The sequence below is a fragment of the Haliaeetus leucocephalus genome, unplaced genomic scaffold (assembly GCF_000737465.1).
Source record: "Haliaeetus leucocephalus isolate CR32 unplaced genomic scaffold, Haliaeetus_leucocephalus-4.0 Scaffold140, whole genome shotgun sequence".
Lineage (NCBI taxonomy): Eukaryota > Metazoa > Chordata > Aves > Accipitriformes > Accipitridae > Haliaeetus > Haliaeetus leucocephalus.
In genome coordinates, this window is record NW_010972576.1 from 3432254 (window position 1) to 3440082 (window position 7829).

Genomic DNA, 7829 nt, shown 5'->3' on the forward strand with positions numbered 1-7829 from the left:
TGCCGCCCGCCCGCCTGCCGCCCGCCGGACGGGCACGGCACGGCACGGCACGGCACGACGCGCCGCCAACAGCCGCGCGACAGGGACGGAGACGCGAACGCGCCGCGCCCCTCCGGCGCTCCCCATTGGCTGCGCGGCGCCCCCTGCCCCGCCCCCAGCACGTGGTAAGGCGCCGGAGGCAGGCTTAAAGGGACATGGGCCCTGCCCCGCGCGGGGCGGGGGCGGTTGGGGACGTTGGCGGGGGGCGGGGCAGAGAGGGGCGTGTGCCTCCGCGTGTGCCTCGGCAGGCTGGTCGGCCTGGGCGTGCGTATTTTACATAGCCATAGTAATAAGCATGCGCATATACATACAGGTATTTATAACGTCTGTATATTGTACAGTGCACTTTTCTGTCTCTCTCTAGCTATATGCACGCATACACGTGCGCGTACGCATGCACATACGCATCCCCTGTACACGCACACGTGTAAGTCACCTATTTGTGATTTACAGCAACGTTTTCGTGCGCTGAAGCAAGCGGGAGCAAAGCCACCGCGCGGCAGGCGGGCCCGCTCCCCCGTTTGGGCCGACCTCCCCTCCTCCCTCACACCTGACGAGGCCACGGCCGGACAAAATTCCATTGGTTTTTTTGGGAAGCTCACGTCCCTTGTTTTGCTCCACACGCAAATTCCAGTCACCAGTCCGGCAAAGTTTTAATCCGATTTTTTCTTCCTATTCCTGGTCTCTGTAACGGAGAGACCCCTGGCATAAAATTGCAGAAGTGCTGCAATTCCCTTCGAGAATCTGAACTTTGACTTCAGCCTTTGACCAGCTAAGTGAGAGCATCTTTGCAGGAAGGTAGCTCTGCTGGGACAGTGCCTGTTTTCACTCATTTCTCTTGAATTGATCTATTAAATTCACAAAATAATTAGATAATGCTACGCTATTTGGGGGTCATTTGGAGTTTTATGTTTGTTTGTTTAATCTGGGGGAAAGGGTTGGTTGTGTGGTTTTCCCCAGCAGCAGGATAACACCACCATGCACCCACCAAGAGAACACAACTTCAAATGCTCCGTTTTAACCAGCTAGGTAGCTGCATAGTCTGGTGCGGGGGGGGGAGGCAGAATCACGATAGCTTCCTGCTCTTTTCAGGAAACCTGGAGAGGAGACATGGAGAATGGCGATCACTACAATAGTTGTAATGCATCATTACAAAAGTTGACTGCAAACTCAACATCCAGTAGTGGCAGAAGAGGTGGAGGACATGCTGGTGCTTTAGAGCCAGCCTTTCAGTGGCTGGAGAAGCTGATTTCTCTGTAAAATAAAAATCAAGAGATGACCATCTACTGGCCTGATAATCTGATCAGCTGCTCCCTCTGTAACACCAGACAATCTTGCAACACTTGGCTGACCCTGTCTGGAGGTCTGTTCTCAAAAGGGATCACCATTTTGCAGGGTCTCAACCTGCAAGACTGAATACCCAATGTAAATCTTTCAGCTTGGATGTTCTTACTGCTTTTGATTCTTTACTTCCACCACCATCACGAAATGCCCCCAGTCATTAAGTTCAACCCACTCAGCCAAAGCTGAAGGACAGAGAAGTGAGGGTACAGTGATGCTAGCCCTCTGAAAGGGAAGTAAATAGCAGGGTGTGGCTGGACAAAATGAAAGACATGGTGGTTGGCATAGTAATCAATGCGAATGAGAACCTGGCATCCAGCTCCAGAAATAAGCACTGGACTGTATTTCTCAAAGAACAGTGTTGAGAAACTTAAAGTTGCAAACGACGTGGCTGCCACTCTATCGTACATCTGCATCAGCAAGTAGTGCTGACCAGTGGGGGCAGAACCATAGACTAAACCAGTTGTCTCACAGAGGCTGATATCCACATCACGAACATTTTACAGGGTTTTATTTTGGACTAGTTCTAATTTGGTCCTGTCAGCAGCAGAATGAGTGTCCGTGGTTGGAGCACACTGAATGTGTTTCTGAAAAACATCTGGTTTAGTTTCATCTGAAAATGATCCACTCTGTATGCCCAGATGCCACTCCAGAATGTGAAGCAAACTCAGTGAGGAAAACGGGGATATGGACTTCAAAAATGCACTTCTGAGCAAAAATGGCAGTGTAAATGCACCCTACAGGTCGGCTGATGCTCAGTGCAAAATTAGTTCTCAGTATTTTCTGTTAATGTGTGTGACAGTCACTGTGGTCTGAAATTGATAACAAAACATCAAGACACTAGTGTTTTGAAGGTTATTTCTGAAAAAATAATGGGGAAAACACAGCAGAATCAGCAAAGGACTACAAAATAGCTTTCACAGTCAGTATGCACTGTCCCACCCCAAACAGAGTTTGGCTATAAAGAACACCTGGCAGAGCAAACGTGGTGATTTTTCACTAACCCACGAGTGCAAAATGTGAGCAGATGTAATGGAAAAAGCCATACCATCTGTCAAGCAAAGACCATTTACAGCAAGATAGTGTATCTACAGCCCTCACTCTTCTAGGAAATGGGGCTTATGACAATCAAAACCTTATTTGTAATATTCTAAGGGTCACGCTCTTTATGTGCAGAGAAAGACAATGTAATTGATCAAACTTCAGTCAGAAAAGGAGCCAGATTCTTAATATTTCTACATTGGGACTTTCTAACAAATACATGGGACTTTCTAACAAAGTTGTCAATACATAAAAAGGATAGTTCAAATCCTTCAATAGCTGAATGCTTGGGTAAGTATTTCTGCATTTCAACGAGCATAAATCTCTCTGAAGAGTCTCTCCTGAGAATGTAGGAACTAGGTTTTACAGCCAGGACAGCCTGGGTTAAGAGCCAAGTCTCCGAAGTCACACTGCTTCCCTGTCACTTAGGCCTGGATGAAACTTTGAGTTCCATTACAGCTGCTTCCCTTCCACCCTGCTCAGACCTGAACGCAAAAGTCCAAAATGCTCCTAAACCTTTGTTGTCAGAACTAGGCTTTGCAGGAACCACAAAAAGAAGCCAGAGGCCAGAACAGGTAAACTCTGAAGATTTAACAAAAAGTTTGTTAATCCAAGATGCCTGTTAATGACTTACTGCTTAGTGTGGTGACGCATGCTGTATAAGTTAGATGAACATAGGTAAGTCTTGCTACACTTTGCAATGCATCAGCCACACTTTAGATTCTGCAAAATAAATAAAATCCGTTTTTTAATGCCACTTCAACCATGCCGAGTAAAATGTGATATCAAGAAATGTCTAGAATTATTCTCTCTCCATATTGTTATTATTTAGCACAATAAGTCTAAATTACTCTCCACAGAGAATTTTAAAACCTATTATAAAATGTATTCCACTTTGCAAGCAGGGATAGAAAGTGACAGGAAGAGAGAGCTTGGATTTGCAGCCCCCTGCAAACCAGCTTACTCATCCTTCATTGAACAGAGCATTACATAACTTGCGCTGTTGCTGCAGCAACTTTTCCCAGCCCCTGAACAGTGCCACAAAGGTGCTGCCTTAATACAGATAAGCAGTTTCACTCTTTTTACATAGAAGATACCATCAGTTGAAAACAAAAGACAGTGTAAAGGGAAATACTAATTTAACTGTTTCAAGATTACTGGGAAGGTATTGATGTATGTAATGAAACATTTAATTTTCAACAGTCTTTGGTGTTAAAAATAGAGAGAAAGGCCAGATAAGGGATGTCTTCTTTTAATCATCACAGTATAAATATCGAGCAATATGGTGAGAATTGGATTGTGTGAAGGTAGTAAGTATTTACAATCTTCTAAAGTCGCTTGTGTATCTTACTTGTGTATCTTGTTAAATTTCCTAAAGCAAAGGTACGTGACTTTTTCCTCCACAAGAGCCTGAAGATTTACATACCTGTGAATGTTCAAACACTTGTTTAGAACCTGATTTGGTTCCTTTCTACAACAGAGTTGTTAGCATTGGTAGATTGTATTTCTAAGCCTCCTGCCCAGGACTCCATCCAAAGGCGAGCTGGAAATCCTCATGTCCCAGATTTTCAATGGCGAAACCTGTTGGCGGACTTACTATTTGCTGGTTGCACTCTGGTCTTTAAATTCACGCTGATGTAGTTCACCTTGGACTCCATCCTATGCACATTAGATGCAGATCAAAAAGGCTTTCTACATAATAAAGAGTACCGTCATCATAATTGATATTTTTAGTATCTTTTGGTGATAACGATGATAAACAGCATTATATATTTATGTGAAATTGCAGTAATATACAGGACATACATTTCTATCAAAAGTGAGGGCAAGAATTTAGGAACAAAACCGACATCCCACATCAGCACTGTGGCAACAGCAGCCAGGAGCTAGCTAACACTTTGGGCCTCTCCTTCTTGCAAGCCATGGCTTCTACTGTTATCACAAGTCATAGGCACTCTCAGCCATGCCTCCCCGTGTTCTGAGGTCCTAAATGCTACTCTGGTTATTTGCCTCTAAAACATGTTCTAAGCAAAGCTAAAATATATAGCTAAAAAGTCTGCTTATTTTTGCTTGGTTCTTAGCTAAACCATTTCTTTAGGGATCGGCGTATCTGAAAGTTAGTGATGAGTAAATGCATGACTTTTCTTTCAATTTCTGTCATATTATGTCAGCTCTGTGTAGACAATTTTCTTTTTAAAACATCCTGAGACAAGAACATATGGTTCTTTCATTGTTTAACATTGCATTTTAATTCAGCTTACAGGAATCAGCTCAGAGTCAGTAAGTGCTCAGTAGGGGTTTAATCTGAGACCTCTTTATTTAGCTTTACGCAGAAAAAGACTTGGTGCAGATGGGGAACAGTAAGCCTGATGATGAGAAAACAGATTTATTTCTCTCCCTCCTGTCTCATGTCTCTCTCATGAAGGTGACATGCTTGACGTGCCAGGTCACATGGGAATAGCACATGATGCACCCTGTGTGTCACATGGCACAGGAAAGGCTGAGTGGCTGCTCTATTTCACAGCAAGCAGTGAAAGCATCCTTACCAAGTCTGTTGCCAAAAAATTGCATATCAGAAGCTTCTTGATAGCTGTTCTGAAAAGCTGGTGAGAGTATGTGTTTCAGTTGCTCGTCAGGTGGATCCCATGAGTACTCTACTGGACCATATTCTGAAGCTACAATTCAGTCCACTGAAAACCCTACAAACATACGATTACTTCTATACAAACCAAAATGGCTTTTAATGTCCTTAGACAAGGCAGTTCTGCACTGAGCCAAAGTACTCACCTTCTGGTGGAATAACATGTTTAAGCGTCCATTTTCTTCACAGTGTCAAATACAGATTTAGAGGTGAAAAAAAAGAGCAAGAAAATTAAACAAAAAGCAAAAAAATCCTAGTCTGAATGTGTACATATTTGCCCATCTTACAAAATCAGCAACAATTATAAATAATCTTTATTTTACAGTTTATTCTTTTGTGAATGGTATTTGACAGGCTAGAATGATTATGAAATAAATTTGCTTACTGTGTCTTCCATCATAGTACAAGACTTGGAATGATATATGCATTTCTATGTATTTATCAGTGATAGCTTCTTTAGTCAGGGAGGCAAGAAGAGGTGAAAATGAGGATTTTATAACTGGCTGGACATACAAGATCCACATCTCTTTCTTTGAGTTCAATTAGGCTGGAGTGTCATACTCCAGCAAGTATGATGTGTTTGGTGGAGGAGAGACCTGTACTTGAAGCCAATGGCTTCAAGTTTTTAGCACGCCCAACACGTTTATCTAATGATAGTACTCAAACTAATTTTACTGGGTAGCCAAAGCTGTATGTGGAGAAAAATAAATACCTGAATTAAAACATTTAACAGACAATTCAGTTATAGTGCCTATTTTCAATGTACTGCTTTACAAGTATTTACTATGTAAACTATTGGAAGTGTCTAGGTGATAGTTTTGGTGATAGGAATATTTTTAAATTACATGATCACAAAGCATTAGAGGATCACAAAGGCAATTTTACTGCTTGAAAACAGATTTTAGAGGACTTTATAAAGTAAGCCTGACTTTGAAAGAGATTATCTATCAATTTAGTGTTTAACTTATTAATTTGAACATAAAATCACTCAGTAAATTCTTGACAGAAGTCACGCTATACATATTTTTTACAATCTGTCAATGACTATAAATTAATATGTATAGTAACTATGCTACTGCAGTGCTTGGGAGATATTCATTCAGCTCACATATTTTCCAGAATCTCCTACTGACACTGAGAAAGTTTCTTAATTTCTCTCTTGTTCAGCTCACATCTTCAAATTAGCACAGGGATTGCCTCTTTCTTTGTACCTCTAAAGCACCTTGTGCATAGGGACTTCCGAGCAACTACTGTAATATGAATTACTAATCTAGAATCTAGACTATTCCAGCTTGGCTAGGAAAAAAAACTGCAGGGACTGCGTAAGTCTGCTCCTGGAAGAATGAATCACTGCTTCTTCCTGAGAGGAAGCTGCCAACAGCTCTTGCGGGGGACACACAACAAAACACACTTTGCTCTGATGCCTGCTAAAGAAATCTCTTCTAGACTGTACTCACTTGGCTAGCAACTGCCTCACTGAGATCACTTCTCCTACAGCACTGCACCTCACCTATGCTAAGTGTAATAATAAAAATATCTCAGCCAGTGACCACGGCCAGATGCCTGGTGACTTACAGATGACTCAAAGCTTTGGTGGCCTTTGACATTGTGGAGCATGCGAAATCCCTGACACAGCTGCATGACCTGGCTCAGAAAGAGAAATGCCTTAACGTGGTTCCACTGATTCCTCACTAAGTGTTCCCAGATGGTAGCAGATGGCTTTTCCTTCTGTTAAGGGTTCCCAGATGCAATATGCAACAGCACTCGGTGCTGATCACCTTTTCTATCCAACATCTGTACAGAGGCTGTGGGAATGATCACGATGCAGTATACGGACTGCAGTGTTATTAATATCAATGCTACTTTATCTTTTCATTCAATCTGGGAATTACAACTGCCCTCTGACACATCTAATATTGAGAACATACTGAGAGGAAGATGAAAACCAGCTTGATGAAGCTCAAGTCCAAACATATAAAGATGACATGAATTAGAGGAGAAAGCCTTTGGAGGATGCAATTAATCAAAGAATGAATGGAGAGGTTTCTGGGATAGATTAGAGAAGTCCAAGGAATAGAGAGGCTCATTTTAATCAGCCACATTCCCCGAAAGACAGTAAGTTTGCAGGAGTCAGAGCCCAGCACTCTTCTGCCCCTTCTGCTTTTGCCTCAACACATACCTTGCCTTCAGGATGCCAGCGAGCGCAGGACCTGGCCATGTTGACCATTCATCTGCTTGGGAATTCTGCACCTCCAGCAGCCCCAACAAAGTCTGTTGATGGCATTCACATCCCTTGGTCAACACAAATGGCTGAAAGAGATTGCTTGCCACGGAGCAATCATGACAGTCATACTTTGGGAAGAGACACATTTTGTTTTCAGACCTTAAGAAGACTGGAGTTATTCAGTGTTTCTAAACATTTATGTGGTGATAGTCACTTTCGACAATTTGCCCAATTTTTCCATGGGTCACAGCTTCTCACAAAGCCTGCATTCCTCTCATAAAACATAAACCCAGGCAAAACCAAAACCCCCTCTCCTCACCCGCCTTTCCAGGCCTTCTGTGTGTGTACATACCCTCAAGAAAGAAACATTTTTTCTTTGCAGACTATCTCCAAGTCCTTCACGGCTGCTCGGAGGCAGGACGCAGCGGCAGACCCCTCCTGCCGCCATTTGCGGGACCCTGGCTCCGCCGTGCGGCACCCCGCGCCCCCCACCACGGGCGGCCTCCCCCCCCGGCCGCCTGCGGCCTCGGGGAGCGCTGCCCG